The sequence below is a fragment of the Rutidosis leptorrhynchoides genome, chromosome 4 (assembly GCF_046630445.1).
Source record: "Rutidosis leptorrhynchoides isolate AG116_Rl617_1_P2 chromosome 4, CSIRO_AGI_Rlap_v1, whole genome shotgun sequence".
NCBI classification, from domain to species: domain Eukaryota; kingdom Viridiplantae; phylum Streptophyta; class Magnoliopsida; order Asterales; family Asteraceae; genus Rutidosis; species Rutidosis leptorrhynchoides.
In genome coordinates this window covers 276,034,707-276,055,511 of record NC_092336.1, presented here as the reverse complement: position 1 = coordinate 276,055,511, position 20,805 = coordinate 276,034,707, and the positions used below count along the sequence as shown (strand labels likewise).

Genomic DNA, 20,805 nt, shown 5'->3' with positions numbered 1-20,805 from the left:
CCTTCATGAAAAAATATTTTCCAAGCCAAGACTTGACATCTTGCAAAGTTGGAATGTCATTTCCAATAAGTAGTATATCATCAACATACAAAATCAAGAAGACTACTTTGCTCCTACTAGCTCTAATGTGAACATAGGGCTCATCTCTGTTCTGAAAAAATCATACTCTTTAATTTTCTCATCAAACTTGAGATTTCAGCTCCTAGATGCTTGCTTTAATCCATAAATGGATTTTAGAAGCTTGCATACTTTATTAGGATGTTTTGAATTCACAAAACCTTTCGGCTGAACCATATATATGTCCTCGCTTAGGTCGCCATTTAAGAAAGCGATTTTGACATCCATTTGCCATATTTCATAATCATGAAAAGCAGCTATGGCAATAAGTATCCTAATTGATTTAATGCTCGCGACTAGTGAAAAACTTTCCTCATAATCAATTCCTTGAGTTTGAGTATAACCTTTTGCCACCAACCGAGCCTTAAAAGTGTTTACATTACTGTCCATGTTAGTCTTCTTCTTGAAGACCCATTTACACCCCACTGTCTTGCAATTGGGTGGAAGATTAATCAAGTCCCATACTTGATTATCTTTAATGGACTGGATTGCTGCCTTCATAGCATCTCGCTATTTATCAGATTCTGGATCTGATATGGCCTCACCGTAGCTAGAGGGTTCATCATAATCCCCTAGATGAGGTTCATCTGAATTAATCAGAAGATTTAGCCTCTCAGGTCGGTGAGGAGTTCTACTAGATCTACGAATTACTGGTGCAAAATGTTCTGGCTCCCCAAACACAGCTTCAACGTGCGGTTGGCTAGTGCCTTCAGAAGGTGTGTTACTTTGTGATTCTTGAATTTCTTCAAGATCTACTTTACTCCCATTGACTTCTTGTAAGAGAAGATCTCTTTCAAAGAATTCAGCAAATTGAGCAGTAAACACTTTGTTTTCAGCTTGGTAGTAAAAGTAGTAACCCATTGTTACCTATGGGTATCCCACAAAGTGACATTTGATACCTCTGGGTTCTAACTTGTTTGAAGTGTCACATTTCACATACACTTCACAACCTCAGACTTTCAAATAAGACAACTTAGGACTCTTCCCATGTCATAGCTCATATGGTGTCTTTTCTACCTTCTTGGTTGTGACAACGCTAATTTTTTTTATACGTGGTAGAATGTAACATCCTCAACCAGGCTTAGCTGTAAGATAACTAGTTTGCCCTTAAGTTTATGTTGTGTTACTATATGCTTTTATTTTAATTTAACATTTGGTATTAATTGATGATGTGGTTAGGACCAGTTTGTGAACAAGTTTATTTATTTTATTTAGACTTTGTTTGGGTTGCCAAATAATGTACGAAATATATCAGATAACTGGTAAATACCCGTGTGATACGAGGTATGAGTTAAGACCCACTTATATGCTTATGTTTCTGGATCATTCAAGCATATTTCCCTAAATTAGAAAATACACCACGTACCTAACTTCTTGATCCCTTGAAATCCTAAGTTGATTTTGTAAGTTATTGTGTAGATCGAAGCTAGCAAGCTATTCTTTATGATTTTGTGATCATTTTAAGGTAAGCTTCTCTTTGATTCATGTCATGATTCTTGCTTAAATTGGGTTTTTGTGTTCATATGGGTTTTTGGTGTTTTGATGCTTGATTCCTAATCTTAAATTTTTGTTGTGCTTAATTGATGTTTTAAATATGTTCTATATAGTTTATATGGTATTTTTGAAGTGGTTTTGGTTTTAGATCTTGCAAAAATCATGATTTGGGGTAAAAAAAAGCAAAAACAACGAGCTGGACTGTTCTAACAGCTCCCACACTTTTGACAGCTCAACCACGCGGTTGAGTACGCGTTTGAGGGCTCAACCACGTGGTTGAGGGCTCAACCGTACGTTTTAGGTCTCAACCACGCGGTTGAGCACTGGTCAGCCTTTGGTAAAATTGTTAAGGGCATAACTTTCAAACCGTAACTCCGTCTTCGATGAATAAACTATTGTTGGAATTGTCTTGAAGTCTACCTTCAAATGATAGGGTCTTAGGAAGTTAGATCAAACTTTATTTTGGTCAGAAGTAGGGGTTTTAAAGTGTATGTCTTGTTTTGCACTCATTGAGTGTTGATATTGATTGAGTTTATGATGTAGGCTTATTGATATTGCTTAAAATGATCATATATTTAGACGCAATATCATTCCAATATGTAATGTTTTTAATTGTAATTTCCTTATTTTTAATTGTAAACGTTTAAATAAATAAGTGCGAAGACGAAAGACGAAGATCGCTCGAAAATGAAGATTTAAAGACGAAAACGAAGATTTGAAAGACGAAAACGTCCAAAATGTTCAAACGTACAAGTTACACTCCAAGTGGTTTAATTTATTGATGACTAACGTCTAAAAATTGACAAGAGTACAAGTTGCAAAACGTAAAGTACAAGATATCTTAGCGTACGAGAAGACGTTCGAAAATCCGGAACAAGACATGAACCAACTATCAATGTACGACTCAATAGAGCTAAAATTACAAGTCAACTATGTACAAGAATATAATATAATATATATATAATTCATAATATAAATTTAATATAATAATAAATATAATATATAATAAATATAAATGAAAGAATCAAGTGCTCCGTATGAATTCAATGGAAAACAGCTGGCCTCCAAGTTGATGCAATTATCATCAGCTAGCATCCAAGTTAAAAATAGTACTTTTATAGTACTATATATACTACTCATAAACTCATCATTTCGGAGGCAGATAGTAGACAAGGAAATATCTGTCCAACATATATCTTCTTTCACTCTCCAATTTCCTTTTCAATTTTAGTTTTAATATTTTAATTTCTAAGTTCTAAGTAGTAGTAAGTGGTGTAATTCAAGGTTATGGGTATTGTAGTAATGCTTTTCTATCATTCCAAATCATTGTAAGTCTCCACGTCCCAACTTTTTTTAATATTATTAAGTATTGTTATTATCGTTGTTATTTATTTTTACCATCGTTATTATTATTGTTGTTATTATTATTATTATTATTATTACTATTACTATTTTTATTATTGTTATTGTCATTTATTATTATCGTCGTTATTATTTATTATCACTATTATTATTATTATTATTATTATTATTATTATTATTATTATTATTATTATTATTATTATTATTATTATTATTATTATTATTATTATTATTATTATTATTATTATTATTATTATTATTATTATTATTGTTATTATTTATTATTATTATTGTACCCATGCCCATTTTATTTAATTTATATTTTTATGCTACCGTTATAATGTCCAACTAAAAACCCATAGTGGTAACTAAAATGTAGAACTTCTGGACGAATGGATTGAACCATATTATAATATTATGATGTAGCTTTGACAATTTTTTAACATTGAGTTTAATCACCGACCCATTGTTATATAATTTAATATTTTCACCCCTATCAAATAATTTATTAAATTGATAAGCGAAAGTTAATTAAATTTACATAAATTGTGCTTCAACACCTCAGTGATCTAGACGAACATATGGACAAATTATTGACAACAATTTAGAAGTGTGATCCGGTGATTTGGGTAATATTATAGTTTATATACTCGTGTAATTATAAAAAGGGAAGACCGTTATAATTTTGGTATTAGCGAAAGTTAAAACCAAATTAAATCTCAATTTAAATAGTCGGAGTATAATTTAATTCGCTAAAATGAGATCTAACGAAAGTTAGATTTAATTTTAGTTAATTAGATCTTTATAAATCGAAAGATAAAATATAAGGATATATATTAAAATATCGTAATCGGACTTAAAAACAATTCATAATCTAGAGGGGACATATTTTAGTAGCCACTACTTTACTCTATTTTAAATCTCATCAATTTGACTTTTTACTATGCAGATAAATTTTATTTACATTTACCGTATTACTTTTTTCCATATTGTAAACTTTAATTACTTTGTACTATTTTACTATATTGCCATGAAAAATCTTATTTCTCTACTTTTTACAAATTAGTATAAATTGTAGTTTTATTTAGTTTCATTAATTTAGTTATCTCATTTTAGTTTAATTTAAATTGCGTTTAGTTATAATTAAAGCCTAATCCAAAACCCCCCATTTTAATAGTTTAACTTTTAGCAATTAAAACACCTGAAAACTCCATTTTCCTGTAGAACGAACCGGATTTACCAAATAAAATATTACTATACGGATAGGACAAAGTTTTCTATATGTGTGAAATCAATCCGAAATCATAAAAAAGCCATATAATCACAACTAATTCGTGTAATAAATTAAATCTAAATTCGTTCAAAATAAAAGGACATGATCACGCACATCAACTTTTTGGCGCCGCTGCTGGGGAAAGTTGGCAGTTAAATAAATAGATAATTTTTCTGATTCGTAATAGTAGTTGGATTTGTACGTGGACTGGGTTATTGGAGCCAAACAGTACCCAATTATATTGGGACCAAACGAATCCTGCCCCTCTGCTGCATCTTTTGGCTATTCGAAACGTGGGAAAATCAGAAGAAAAATCTGTTTGTTTAAAGGTTTTTATCATTGTTTTTATGTTATTCGATCCTCTCGTGGAAATTCATTTCCAAGAAAGTTCAATGTTTATGAATAAATCCTTTAGATCTTTGTACAATTTCCCAATTGTATGACCCGTTCAGGAAATCCTAAACTCGTTGCACTTAATCCTGAACCTGAAAGAGACTTGATCAAAAGATTAAAACAGGAAAAAAAATAGGTAGTACTAGTTAACCAAAAACACCGAAAAATATCAAAAAACAAGTAGGAAACACTAGTGGTCAACCAGAAATCAAAACTAAACCTGAAACCATCGTCATTAAAGAAGAAATGGCTGAAGTAACACCTGGTCCAAATGATCTACCAATGTGGAATACCAGACAAACTGCTCCCTCAATGAACTCAGTAGCACAAGTTAATTTTATGGCCAATCAAAGACAAGGCAATTTTCAAGGAGGGAATTCTAATTATCAACCTGCAAACCTAGGATATCAAAACCCGAAGAATTTTTCTTTTCAAAGAAATGGACCACCTGGCTTTTTCAATAGAAAGCAACCTCCATTTCCACCTCAACAAAATTTCTAACAACAACCGTTACCTCAATTAACATATGAACAACAAAATCATAACACGCAACCAGTAGAGAAGAAATCTAACTTTGAAGAAGTTATGATGAATTTTGTCAAAAGTCAATCAGAAACGAATGAGCAAGTGAAGAGACAATTACATCAAGTCCAAACGGGAAACGAGCAAGTACAAAGGAATCATCAAGCGTCAATCCAAAACCATGAAAGAGATATGGGAAGAATGTCCCAATTGCTTGCTGAAAGGCAATCGGGAACTTTACCATCCAACACGCAACCAAACCCTAAGGGTAAGGAAACTCAAAATCCAAGTAATTTTTTGCAACTTAATTCCATAACTACGAAAAGTGGGTTAACCATTAACCCCGATATTCCAAACCCTCATGCTCCTATTCCTGTTTCAAAAGACAAAGAACCTGTGGTGGAAGAAAATATGATGCCAACCACAAGTGCACCAAAGACTCAAAATCAACCACCATTGAAGGTATACAAACCTCAAATTCCATATCCGTAACGTTTGAAGAAAGATAAATTACAAGCACAATACAACAAGTTTGCTAACATGATTAAGCAAATTTGTATAAATGTACCACTTGTAGATGTTCTTGCTGGTATGCCGAATTATGGAAGATTTATCAAAGATATCATAGCTGACAAAGGAAAATATGCAGAAGTTTCAACCACATTCCTTAATGAGGAATGTTCAGCAATTTTACAAAAGCAAAATATGCCACCAAAACTTGGAGATCCTGGAAGTTTCATCATTCCTTGTCTGATGGGAGATTCAGTAATGTACGATGCATTAGCTGATTTAGGAGTGAGCATTAACCTTATGCCTCACTCCTTATACTTAAAATTGAACTTAGGTGATTTAAAACCAACCAGGATGTGTATACGATTAGCTGATAGAATTTACAACTATCCTATTGGCATTGCTGAAAACCTACCAGTTAAAGTAAATCACTTAATCTTTCCTGCTGATTTCGTTGTTCTTGAAATGGAAGAAGATAGTAAGGTTCCCCTAATTCTAGGGCGTCCCTTTCTAAATACTGCAGACGCAATTGTGCGCGTAAAAGAGAAAAATCTCATCTTAGGTGTGGGGGAGGATAGAATTATATTGAACATAGATAAGGCTATGAAACACCCTATGTCTCCTGATGACGAATGTTTCCAAATAGACATTGTTGATTGTTGTATTGAGGAAGAACTACAAGAACTGTTAAATGTCGACACCTCAGATTTCCCCCTGATGGGTGAAGGTGAAGATTTTGATGTCGATATAGAGTTAGACAAGCTGTTGAAGGTATTCACTGATGAAGAATACGTAGAAGAAAAAATTCCCAGGGAAGATGAACCTTTTGAAGAAATTACCGATGGTAATAGGTTCCGGATAAAATCTTCCTTGGAAGAACCACCCACCTTGGAACTTAAAGAACTCCCGGAACATATGGAGTATGCTTATTTCCAAGGAACGTCACAATTAGCAGTCATAATTTCATCAAAACTTTCTGATGATGAAAAGGGTAGATTAATGTCTGTTTTAAAAACCCACAAAAAGGAAATTGCCTGGAAAAAAACTGATATTCCAGGGATTAACCCTGCTTATTGTACTCACAAAATCCTAATGGAAGAAGATTTTAAACCCGTGGTACAAAGGCAACGGAGGTTAAGCCCTAACATGAAAGAAGTTGTCAAAAAGGAGGTCATCAAATTACTTGATGCCGGGTTAATTTACCCTATATCCGATAGCCCGTGGGTAAGTCCTGTACAAGTAGTACCCAAGAAAGGAGGTACGACTATTATTCTAAATGATAAAGACGAACTCGTTCCTACAAGAACAGTCACTGGGTGGAGAGTCTGTATAGACTATCGTCGTCTAAACGACGCCACAAGAAAAGATCATTTCCTGCTACCTTTTATCGACCAAATGCTAGAACGTTTGGCGGGAAAAGATTACTACTGTTTCCTTGATGGATTCTCCGATTATTTTCAAATTCTAATTGATCCAAAAGACCAAGACAAGACCACATTTACTTGTCCATTTGGTACTTTTGCCTACCGACGAATGCCATTCGGATTATGCAACGCCCCAGGTACCTTCCAAAGGTGTATGATGGCAAATTTTCATGACATGATTGAAGAAAGTATAGAAGTCTTTATGGATGATTTCTCTGTTTTTGGAGACTCCTTCAACTCATGTCTCTCAAACCTTGAACGAATGCTAATTCGTTGTGAAGAATCAAATCTTGTTTTAAACTGGGAGAAATGCCACTTCATGGTGAAGGAAGGCATTGTTTTAGGACACAAGATTTCTCGAGCTGGAATGGAAGTAGACAAAGCTATGATCAACGTTATTTCAAAACTTCCTCCTCCAACCAATGTTAAGGGAATTCATAGTTTCCTTGGTCATGCGGGATTCTATCGGCGATTCATAAAGGAATTTTCCAAAATCGCTCGACCCATGACTAAACTTCTTGAGAAAGATTGTACATTCGATTTCAACGATGAATGTCTAAATGCTTTCTCCATTTTGAAAGAGAAACTTACGAATGCACCCATTATGGTATCACCCGACTAGTCCAAACCTTTCGAGCTAATGTGTGATGCTAGTGATTTCGCGCTGGGAGCTGTTTTAGGTCAACGTCAAGATAAAAAATTTCAACCAATCTACTACGCAAGTAAAACACTTACAAGAGCTCAGTTGAATTACACAACTACTGAGAAGGAGCTTCTTGCAGTAGTTTTTGCTTTCGATAAGTTTAGTTCTTACCTAGTGTTATCTAAAACAATTGTTTATACCGATCATTCAGCCCTAAAGTACTTATTCAAAAAGCAAGATGCTAAACCTAGACTAATTCATTGGATTCTTCTCCTACAAGAATTCGACATTGAAATCAAGGATAAAAAGGGTGCTGAAAATCTCGCCGCGGATCACTTGTCCCGTCTTGAAAATCCTAATTTAGAAACACTCGATGAATCTGTTATTCACGATACTTTTCCAGACGAGTTCCTAATGAAAATTGAAACGGAAGAAGAAATTCCATAGTTTGCGGACTTTGCCAATTATCTAGCCGCAGAAATTCTTGTTAAAAATCAAACTTATCTGTAAAAGAAGAAATTTTTCGCTGATCTGAAGTTTTACTTCTGGGAAAGCCCTAATCTCTTTCGTATATGAGCAGATCAAGTTATTCGTCGATGTGTATATGGAAAAGAAGCTAAACAAATTCTAGAGCACTGTCATGAAGGACCGGCTGGTGGACATTTCGGACCAAGCTATACAGCTAAGAAGGTTTTTGACTCAGGTTTTTACTAGCCTACAATTTTCAAAGATGCACACAATATAGTAAAAACCTGTGACGCTTGTCAAAGATCTGGAAATATCTCCAAGAGAGACAAAATGCCACAACAAAGCATCCTAGTATGCGAAGTATTTGACATTCGGGGTATTGACTTCATGGGTCCATTCCCCGCTTCTAACAAATGCAAATACATTCTCGCAGCAGTCGATTACGTTTCTAAATGGGCTGAAACAAAATCCCTACCCACTAACGATGCTCGAGTTGTTGTCAGCTTTCTTAAAAACCTTTTCTCACGTTTCGGGATTCCAAAAGCATTAATCAGTGATCGTGGAACTCATTTTACATATCAATTACTCGAGAAAGTACTTAAAAAGTACGGAGTTAATCATCGTTTCTCAACTTCTTACCACCCTCAAACGAGTGGCCAAGTTGAAAACATAAATCGAGGTCTTAAACGAATTTTAGAAAGAACGGTTAAGAATAATCCAAAAATCTGGCATCGAAAGCTAGATGATGCTCTTTGGGCATTTAGAACCGCATTCAAAACGCCCATTGGTACCACTCCTTTCCGATTAATATATGGTAAGGCGCGTCATCTACCTGTTGAGGTTGAACACAAGGCGTATTGGGCAGTAAAAGAATGTAATACAGACCTTGTGGAAGCCGGATAAAATCTATTCTTACAATTGCATGAATTAGACAAGCTAAGACTTCAAGCATATGAAAACTCGAGATCTTACAAAGAGAAAACTAAAAAATGGCACGATGCTCGCTTAAAAGAGAAGAAAACATTTGAACCGAGAGACAAAGTTCTAATTTTTCAATCACGTTTTAAGTTTTCACCTGGGAAATTTAAGTCCAGATGGATGGGACCGTATGAAGTAAAACACGCATTTCCATCTGGATACGTAAAGTTATATGGCAAGAATGGTGGTACTTTTAATGTGAATGGTCATAGACTTAAATTCTATTATGAAGGGTTCAACAACACTGAAAGAGATGACATCACATTCTACCCTAAGGAAAAATGAATACAAGGTAATTTTAGCTAACCACTCGCCTTCTTAAAACATTTCAAAATATTTCGAGAGTGGAGCTCGATTGGTCTTTCCCTAGCAGACACTAAAGAACTAGTCATCTCCCTCTATTCTGAATTTTTTTTTAAAGTTTTGTATGAAATTAATATGCTTTTTAAATTTAAGTTTTGTGTCAATTTAAAAACAAAATTTACTTTATTTCATTAAGTTTAAAAAAAATGATTTCTAAAATTCGTCGTGAGATAAAAACTAGGTCGTAGAACCAAAATTGCTTTACCCAAGGACGGGGCGAAAAATTTTATTATCATTATTTTAATATTATTGATCTAAAGTATGCCAAATATATTATATGAATGTGGGGTAATATACCAAACTTCAAAAATATGTATATATTTTTGTAGTTTATATAAGGGTAAAAGAAGCATTTTCAAAGACTGGTATTAAGTTACAGCTTTTTAATTAAAGAGGTTTTAACTCCTTTTCTATACTAATTGCCCTCGTGAATTTTATCTTGTCTGATTTCATTGCAAATGAGGGCATTGCATGATCTCAAGTATGGGGAGAGATTATAAATTCTCTCGAGTTTATACACTTGGCTTATTTTCGAAATTTTGTGAAAAATTTAAAAATTTTTAACTAAATGAATTCAAATCTTGTTTAATATGTTTATGAACGATAAAACTAGGTGTTAATACCGAAATTATTGTTACCTCAAGGAGAACATAAACTGAGAAACTACCAAATTTATGAATTTATTTGATTAAATCAGGAATAAAAAGATTCAAGAAAAAAGCCAAGTGTGGGGAGATTTGTCAATATATATGTACTGTTATCACATGTTTGTGCGAAGTTTATTGCAGGTACTTTTGCTTTGGGCTGTATAAATTTGTTTTACCCATTAATTTATAAAAATTTTTTAAAGAAAAGATGGATCTACACGATGAATCAATTCCATCATTAAAATGAAGTAAAGTCTTCAGAAAAAGAAATGCACTTCTTGATTTAGGTCAGGAAGTTGTCATCCAGACCAGTTGTAGAGTCTACGAAAAACCTTGAAAAGTTTTCTCGAAAATCAGCTGGAAATCCACGGACCTCAGCATCAAACAGGGTCGCCAAGTGGTCAGACTTATCCTAACCATGAGAGGATTTGTCTCATAAAATGGGGAGGGCGCCATGCAAATTAGCTTGATAAGACTAATGAATCAGACCCCCAGAAAGGATAATCTCCTAAAAGATTAAAAATCAGCATTTAAGCCTGATATTACTCAATCCTTGAGATTGACCTTAAAGATTGAGAATTACAAACTCATGGAATTCAATGATATATAAACTCGAGCTTGAACGAGAAAATATTTTGATCAAATTAAAACCGATTTGTTTTCTGAAAACCTATATTCAATGCGTTCATTACCATTCAACGTAAATCCTGAGAATTCATCAGAATTCATTAGGTCACCTGAACCAAATCGGGTATCAACCGTAAGAACGGTGGTTGCATAGCATGGTTGAAGACAGGACCTTATGCCAGACTGAAAAATTATAGGGTGATCCTTGCTATTTCTCCTACAAAGGATAGTAATTTCATCCAACACGCTTTTGGACCATAATCAAATGCATGTCATTAGACATTGCCTTAACAGTTGCTTGTTCAACGCTTTCCTTTACAACCGGACGGTAGTTTACGGAAAGGTAATATACGGAGCAAGTATACTGGATGTGTGCTTTCTTAATACAAGGTTAGCAAGTGTGTGACACAAAACCGCAAGTTTTGAGCTAAAATTTTAAAATCTGAAACCTACAAAATCCACAAAAACATTTTGCAAACACCGGTGAAGGGTTATTCCAGAAAACTTGTCTAGGGTAAAAGCTAGCATGAATTTTAAAAAAGATCAAATATTTTCATAAACATCCAATTTCCTTAAAGGATCTAAATTTTCATAGTCATGTGGGACTGTAAACCATATCGTTACTATCATTGTTCATACCACCGTATCAAAATCACTGATGTATAAAGTGTGAGAATAAAAAAGTGATTCAAGTGAAGTTTATTTCAAGTTATATATTGTTTGAGGACAAGCAACGTTCAAGTGTGGGGATATTTGATATTGCTTAAAATGATCATATATTTAGACGCAATATCATTCCAACATGTAATGTTTTTAACTGTAATTTCCTTATTTTTAATTGTAAACGTTTAAATAAATAAGTGCGAAGACGAAAGACGAAGATCGCTCGAAAATGAAGATTTAAAGACAAAAACGAAGATTTGAAAGACGAAAACGTCCAAAATGCTCAAATGTACAAGTTACACTCCAAGTGGTTTAATTTATTGATGACTAACGTCTAAAAATTGACAAGAGTACAAGTTGCAAAACGTAAAGTACAAGATATCTTAGCGTACGAGAAGACGTTCGAAAATCCGGAACCGATACATGAACCAACTATCAACGTACGACTCAACGGAGCTAAAATTACAAGTCAACTATGCACAAGAATATAATATAATATATATAAAATTCATAATATAAATATAATATAATAATAAATATAATATATAATAAATATAAATGAAAGAATCAAGTGCTCCGTATGAATTCAATGGAAAACAGCTGGCCTCCAAGTTGATGCAATTATCATCAGCTAGCATCCAAGTTAAAAATAGTACTTTTATAGTACTATATATATATTACTCATAAACTCATCAATTCAGAGGCAGACAGTAAACAAGCAAATATTTGTCCAACATCTATCTTCTTTCACTCTCCAATTTCCTTTTCAATTTTAGTTTTAATATTTTAATTTCTAAGTTCTAAGTAGTAGTAATTGGTGTAATTCAAGGTTACGGGTATTGTAGTACTGCTTTTCTACCATTCCAAATCATTGTAAGTCCCCACATCCCAACTTTCGTTAATATTGTTAAGTATTGTTATTATCGTTGTTATTTATTTTTACCATCGTTATTATTATTATTGTTGTTATTATTATTATTACTGTTACTATTTTTATTATTGTTATTGTCATTTATTATTATCTTCGTTATTATTTATTGTCACTATTATTATTATTATTATTATTATTATTATTATTATTATTATTATTATTATTATTATTATTATTATTATTATTATTATTATTATTATTATTTATTATTATTATTATTGTACCCATGCTCATTTTATTTAATTTATATTTTTATGCTACCGGTATAATGTCCAAATAAAAACCCATAGTGGTAACTAAAATGTAGAACCTTTGGACGAATGGATTGAACCATATTATAATATTATGATGTAACTTTGACTATTTTTTAACATTGATTTTAATCACCGACCCATTGTTATATAATTTAATATTTTCACCCCTATCCCATAATTTATTAAATTGATAAGCGAAAGTTAATTAAATTTACATAAATTGTGCTTCAACACCTCAGTGATCTAGACGGACATATGGACAAATTATTGACAACAATTTAGAAGTGTGATCTGGTGGTTTGGGTAATATTATAGTTTATATAATTGTGTAATTATAAAAAGGGAAGACCGTTATAATTTTGGTATTAGCGAAAGTTAAAACCAGATTAAATCTCAATTTGAATAGTCGGGGTATAATTTAATTCGCTAAAATGAGATCTAACGAAAGTTAGATTTAATTTTAGTTAATTAGATCTTTATAAATCGAAAGATAAAATATAAGGATATATATTAAAATATCGTAATCGGACTTAAAAACAATCCATAATCCAGAGGGGACATATTTTAGTATCCACTACTTTATTCTATTTTAAATCTCATCAATTTCACTTTTTACTACGCAGATAAATTTTATTTACTTTTATCGTATTACTTTTTACCATATTGTAAACTTTAATTACTTTGTACTATTTTACTATATTGCCATGAAAAATCTTATTTCTCTACTTTTTACAAATTAGTATAAATTGTAGTTTTATTTTGTTTCGTTAATTTAGTTATTTCGTTTTAGTTAAATTTAAATTGCGTTTAGTTATAATTAAAGCTTAATCCAAAACCCCTCATTTTAATAGTTTAACTTTTAGCAATTAAAACACCCGAAAACTCCATTTCCCTATGGAACGAACCGTATTTTCCAAATAAAATATTACTATACGGATAAGACAAAGTTGCCTGTATGTGTGAAATCAATCCAAAATCATAAAAAAGCCATATAATCACAACCAATTCGTGTAATAAATTAAATCTAAATCCGTTCAAAATAAAAGGACACGATCACGCACATCACTTATCATATAGTGAATATATGATGGTATGTGTTAACTTACTGTATGTATTGATGTTTTATGTTGTGCATTTTGAGTTGAAACCCGTATAAATAGCTTCTGCTACTGTTCTTCATCACTCGCACGAGGGGGCTTCACTCATACGGTTAGGGTGATCAACCGTGTGATTAACCGTGTGAGTGAGTGGTTATGGAGAACTATTGTTTGGTTAAGATGATACGTACGATTGGGATGTGACTCACACGAGTCACTGGTTACTCGTGTGGTGAACCGTACGGATCATTTAATTCATTGATGGGTGATTAGTCATAGACCAAACGTACGAGTAAGATGTCAACCGCACGGTTGAGTGTTCTTAAACGTTCGATTGAGAGTGTTACTCGTACGGTTTACAGACCTGTTGTTAAGTGCTTAAGTGTTGGTGTTTGATGTTATTGTCTTGTTGTCGGGTTGTTATCAAGATATTATAACTAACTTGTGTATATGTCTTTCTCAGGAGAAAAAAAGAAAGAGAAGGTTCAGTGATTAGACAGCTGGACATCTTCTCATTTGCTGGTAATCGGTGAGTGGGACTAACTGGAGTATATAATATAGAGTAGCATGTTATATTATGATTGTCATGCTTGTTAGATATACTTGCTACTATAGTTAGTTAGTATGTTGTGATGACTACATGTTAGTTGATGCTTGTCTGCTGAAGCCCAGTGCGTCCCTATTGTGTGGTAGCCTTAGTAGGAGAGATCAACCTGTGGGTTGGGTTCCTCATGTGGTAGCCTAGACAATCGTGGTCTATATATATGTGAATGACGCGTTCGTTGCGTGTGGATTATATATATACAACACGGTGGTGGGGAACTTCTGGTAAGCCCCAATCCGATCAACTGGTGGTTAATGGTTTAGCCGAGCTGCCAGAGTCTCTGTAGACGGTACTTGGGTGATGTTTGTGTGTTAGATTTTGTGACTTGATTAGTATGACGGTTCCTGTATACTATTTCCTGTAGTTAGTCGTACTCACTTAGCTTCGTGCTAAGTTCCCCTCTATCTCCTCCCTGCAGGTTGTAGCTTTGTAGATATTGCTTTGGGAGACGACGGGCATGATAATGTTATGTTTGACAGTGTTTAACTCTGATGGAGTCTTTTATCATATGAACCGTGTTCTTTTGTAAACCGAATGTAATTACGTCTCTTCCATTTAAAACATGAATTTTGTTATGTTGTCACGTGACACTGTTAAAGTGTATTTGGTAATTAATAAATAAATGCTTCCGCCATGTAAAAAAAAAATTAGCAGTGTCACACAGAAGCATTATATTAATTAAATACGACATAACTGGTAAATAACATTAATACAGTTCAACCGATGTCACGTGTCATTATAAAAAAATACATGATTGACCGGAAAGGACTTATCCATATTACATTTACAAAACGTTTGGTTCAAAGTTAAATCTGGTCACAGCCAGTCATTGAAAACAAACTAGGTCAACATCAGAGTTCAGCCTGGTCAAACATAACACCTTCATATCCGTCTGCACTCCAAAAGTAATATCTACCAAAAGCTAACAACCTGCAGGGGGAAGATGGAGGAGAATTAGCACAAAGCTAAGTTAGTACAACTAACTACAGGTAATAGCATACATAACCGTCATACTAATCATGTCACATAATCTAACACATAATCATCACCCAAGTGCAGTCTACAGAGTTCGGCCAAATCATTAACCACTAGTTGATCGGGTTGGGGTTACCGGAAGTTTCTCCTACATACCATGTTGCATAAATCATCCACACGCGACGAACGCGTCATCCAAACATATACCACACGGATGCAAATTAGGCTACCACATGAGGAACCCAACCCGCAGGTTGATCTCTCCTATCAAAATTAGGCTACCACAGGATAGGGACGCACTGGGTTCCATCAACAAACATCAACTAACACAAAATCATCACAGTAATAATTAACAGTAGTAGCATGTTAATTCTAACAAGCCTGGCAATCATAGGATAAAAAAACTACTCTATGCTATTAGTCTCCAGTTAGTCCCACTCACCAATTACCAGCAAACGTGAAGGTGTTCAGCTAACTAATCAATGAACCTTCTCTTTCTCCTTTTCTCCGGAGAAAGACATATACACAAGTTAGTTATAACATTATAATCATTAGTAGACAAACGGGCAGCATAACAGCTAAATATCAACACTTGGTAAAATATTTCACTGCCAAAGACACTCGGTCAACTGTCAGAGACAGTCAGCCGACTGTCTACACTCACTTGGCTGGGTGCCTAGTCACTCGGTCGATGGTCTCTTGCAGACACACTTGGTCGTGGGTGTCACACACTCGGTCGATGGTCGAGTAGGTCGATCGAGTTTCAGGAGACACTCGGTCGACTGTCTTTATCTACAAGTGGCTGGTGATGAAGAAAGTTACGGGTTTCACCCAAAATTCACCAATTCTTGCTTTAGAGCTCGATTACGACTTCAAAACTGACCAAATCGAAGACACTAAACTTTTTCTAAACATAAACCCACAAGATTTTGACTTAAAAACATCAAATCTAACTATTTTAACCCAAATTACTCACTTTGTAAAACTTCATACAAAACTCAAGTTTCTCAATGATAGAGCATGAAATGTCTTGATTCTTACCTTGATACACTCAATAAATCACAAAGAACAAGATATTAAGAAAGATTCGAGCTCAAGAACAAAGATTTGAGATCTAGCATTTGTTAGATGAAGATGGTAAAGAACAGTGTGTTTGGTATGTGTGTGCGGATAAATCAAGAAAATGAGATGAGAGAAACAGCACGTTAGTCACTTAATTGGATTTAATTCCCACACTGTGCAACACACAGGTATTTATCAGTTATCTGATATCTTTCGTACGTAATTTGGCAACCCAAATGAAATCCTAATAAAATAAACAAACTTGTTCTGTGACTCTTGTCACAAACTGGTTCGATCACATCATAAAATAATAATTATAATGAAGTAAAAATAAAAGCATATAATAATGCAACACAAATTTACTGGCAAACTAGTAATCTTACAGCTAGGCCCAGTTGAGGATGTTACAAATCTACCCCCTTAAGAAGATTCCTTCCTTGGAATCTGGTCAAGGTCAAACAAATGGGGATAGCTGTAACAACCAGAATTTTTTCGTTACTAACGTTACTTGTCCGTTAAGTATTTAACGGTGATTACTTAGCCTTTATGTGTTTACTTGATTTAAATGCATACTTGATCCTAGTGGATTACTTGAATTAATATGTTATATTAATTTATGAACTTATTTCAGGTAGCGAAATAACTAGAAAACGTTACGATTAAGTTAATCGCCTAGAAAGCTTTTCAGTTTACGGAATTCAGAAAGACGATGAAATAATTATTTTCAATAATTATTAACTTTAAGAAAAACTAATTTAATTTATTATTTATTTAGTGAATTAAATCCGGTGATTTTGTTTCAACGACTAGTTAACGTTCCGGAGACCCGGTACAGTTAACGGCAATGAAACAGACCACGCGCTTATGAGTAATTTAGCAAAACTAAGCCCAGGACACCCCTTAGAGGGCCATTCGGCTGAACCCACCCCCATGCACCTTAATGGACTTGTTTTGGACTTTACTTGGGCAACAAGGTGATTAGTTTCTTTAATTAAGCCCTAACTTTATCTATAAATAGGAGTTAAACCCCAAACCCTTCTCCGTTTTCTTTTTCTTGATCAACATCCCCCTCCCCTCTCCCTCTCATGGCCGTCGGCCTTCACACCACCACCACCATCAAAAGTCGTTGTTAGATCAAACCTTGTGCATAAACGTTGTTGCTCTCGTCGTTCTCTACGCGTACGTAAAAGCAATTTTATATTTTAAGGTATAAACACTAACCCTAATTTCTATAATTCAGATTTTTATTCAATAACATAGTGTAATCAAGTTTGGTGCTCAATTAATGATGTTTAGTGTTGTCGTTTATCGTTTAATTGATCGATTGACGTTGTTTACTTGAAAAACGAATTGGTAATTGATAGATCTGATTTAATTGAGTTGTGGACAGATCATATAATGTGTATAGATGAAAAGGAATTGAAAAACTATTAAATCTGGACTTTGATTTCGCTTGATCTCGTTATCGTATACTTAAGATATGCTTAATTTCGTTAGGGTTTCACATGTAATCCGAATTTTCTGAGTTACATGATTTATGTTTTAGTTTATAAAAAGTGTACTAATGTATTCATTATGAAAATTTATGCAATTTGGACTTAAGATTCGCGTCAAAACGTTATGTAATGCTCCCGATATGTCAAAACGAAGTTTCGTGTCGTTAAAGTGAGCTGAATCTGTTTTCAAAGTTACATAAAAATTGCTAGAGTGAACTAGGTATCGATTTAGACTTTGATCTTCTGAAATATGTTAGTTTATATATTACTTGATATGTTTCATTTGTATGCAAACTTACGAGAACATGATTTGCCATGAGATATATGCTCGTCTAAATGATATGTATGTTTGATGAACAAAACTGGAAGGTCTGTAAAGGTTTGCAAATCTGTAAAAATTGGCTTAAGATATGTCTTTGATTATCTTATCACTAATATTATGAGATGTTTGGAGTAATCTCCAATTGGCCGTTCATCAAAATCTATTTTCTATATTTTTTGAGAAATATTACAAAACTGATGCGCATGCTGAAACTGATTTGATAAACTATGAAAAGACCCTTTCTGATATTGGAATTTTATTATCGTATGAGGCTTTGGCCAGACTTTTTGGAATCTATTTTAAGTGTAGTTATGATCTGGAGTTGTTCATGATTTAATTATTTATGTGCTATGAGCTATAGTTGGATCTTTCTACGATGTACGAATCTCAAAGGCATGCTTTAAGGTGCAAAGGTGCAATATGCTTAATTATGACTTGTAAAGTGATACTTGACCTAGGTTCAACTTGTCGATCATGTTTACACGACCTACCGATATGTTTGACTTTATTTGACCACGTTGACCGAGTTGACTTTTGGTTTGACTTTGGTTGACTTGCTTGGATTAGTTGACTTTTACTTGTTCATTGAGTCAGTCTGAGCGCTAGGACTTTGCGTACACTATGGGTTGAAATAGTATGACCTATAAGTGTATACTTAAGATGATTTACTTATTTAGGTTGCATTGTTCAGTCGAGATTGTTCGACTACAGTACGTTTTGCTAAGATATTTACAAGTGCTTTTGCTAAGGTGAGTCTACAGTCCCTACTACATTTTTACAGGGATGAGATGCATGCTTTTTACAAATGTTTTACATATTAGGCACAAGTAACCTAAATGACTATACATATGAGTTCAGATCAAAAATCCCTTAGCTTGATTATCTTGTACACTTAATCGGTGTAGCGCCATGATAAGGTAAACTCGTACACTTGATCGGTGTAGCATCATGATAAGGTAAACACGTACACTTGATCGGTGTAGCGCAATGATAGGGTAAACACGTGCACTTGATCGGTGTAGCGCAATGATAAGGTAAACTAAAGACGTGTGCTCGGCTCACGCAAAGGTTAAAGCTTTATAATCAAGTGCTCATGATAATGTATACTTTTCCCATGATGTTTTTCTAAGAAAATCTTGTGGCCTAACTTATGAAATGATTTACTAAACAAGGAGATTCACTCAACTTTATGTTGATCCATTTTGCATGTTTTATCTCAGGTATTAACTACTTCCGCTGTAGAACATTGCTATTATGTAGAAGTCAAGCCAAGAATTGGGACCAGAGTTAATAAGCCGTTAGTGGATTCTGACGGGGTATTACATTTGGTATCTGAGCTTTGGCTATAGGGAACTAGGATACATTAGTGTGCTAACCGTAGGGCGATTAGTGGGTCTAGTCTATAGCCGTGTACTTAGAATGACTGTTATACGCCATGCTTGCACTGTTTGCTCTACTATGCTACCCGTAGGGCTACATATTAGACATCACATGCATATACACATCTATAGCCATAATGATATGGACTTGGACTAGATATATGATATCACGAATCACATACGTACACACGACGCGACACTTAAGAGAATTAAGTTGACTACGCTATCTTGAACTTATGGAGTGATGTCGAATGGATATGTGAGATAGCATAATGTAATGACTGGGATTACATTACAGTAACTCATATAGCAGTTCCGACATCACAAAATAAGGAATTGGGAGCGGGTCAAGTAGATTACTAGGATAAACTCCGTTTAGAACATGAACCGTATAATCTCAAAAATGAGTACAAATTTACACTGTGCGCATTAATTGTTATTATAACCTATAAGAAACGTATAATCACGTCACAACTCATCACTATTCAACACTGTCTGTCATTACCAATCACTACTTGGAACTACGAAGACACTGCTAGAACATACTCATCACCTTATACCACTACTTATCGTTGCTTACTACTACACAACGCCGCCTCTCACTGCTAGTCTCGACCGATCACCTACTTCTCACTGCTTGTAATCACTAGTTACTACTTGATGCCACTCATTGCAACTTACCACTACTAAATACTATTCATCACTACTAGCACCTCCACGATTTGCTACTAGCTACTATGCATCACAACTCATTTCTGATATATCTTTAGAGGATGAATTCCTTGTAACAGCCTGTGAAATCCGTAGTAGATATTGTCTACTTAATGTCCGATGATTTTGCTTTCCAATACTAGTTTATCGGAAGAGGTATTCACACCTTCCCTCATAAAGGGTATTTCGTTCTTCTCCCCCACCGATGTGGACAAGTCTGATAACTCACCCTGCTTTCAACGTTAACTTCAATGAAGTTCATAAAGAATATGTTCTTACTCAACAAACATAATGCTTATGTCCTACTGATATCGGTGCCGATAGAAACTTTATCGTTAGAGAATTCTGTCACAACATTTGGAATCCAATATCGGCCTTAGACAACGTGAACCCTATGGAACTATCAAATAGGAATAAATTGCATCATGATTTATGTCATTTCAGTTTAAGGAGGTTCTGCTTTAAGAAGTTTAATCATACACTCCCATCG

The 20,805-nt window shown here is 34.2% G+C and overlaps 1 long non-coding RNA gene across 1 annotated transcript; it reads left to right on the top strand.

Moving 5' to 3' along the window:
- The first annotated feature begins 2,802 nt into the window (after nt 1-2,802).
- Nucleotides 2,803-14,932, top strand: LOC139840275 (uncharacterized). The gene is made up of 3 exons (XR_011757313.1): nt 2,803-2,939; nt 14,230-14,295; nt 14,789-14,932. It is a non-coding gene; the product is annotated as an uncharacterized lncRNA (long non-coding RNA).
- Nucleotides 14,933-20,805: the final 5,873 nt, after the last annotated feature.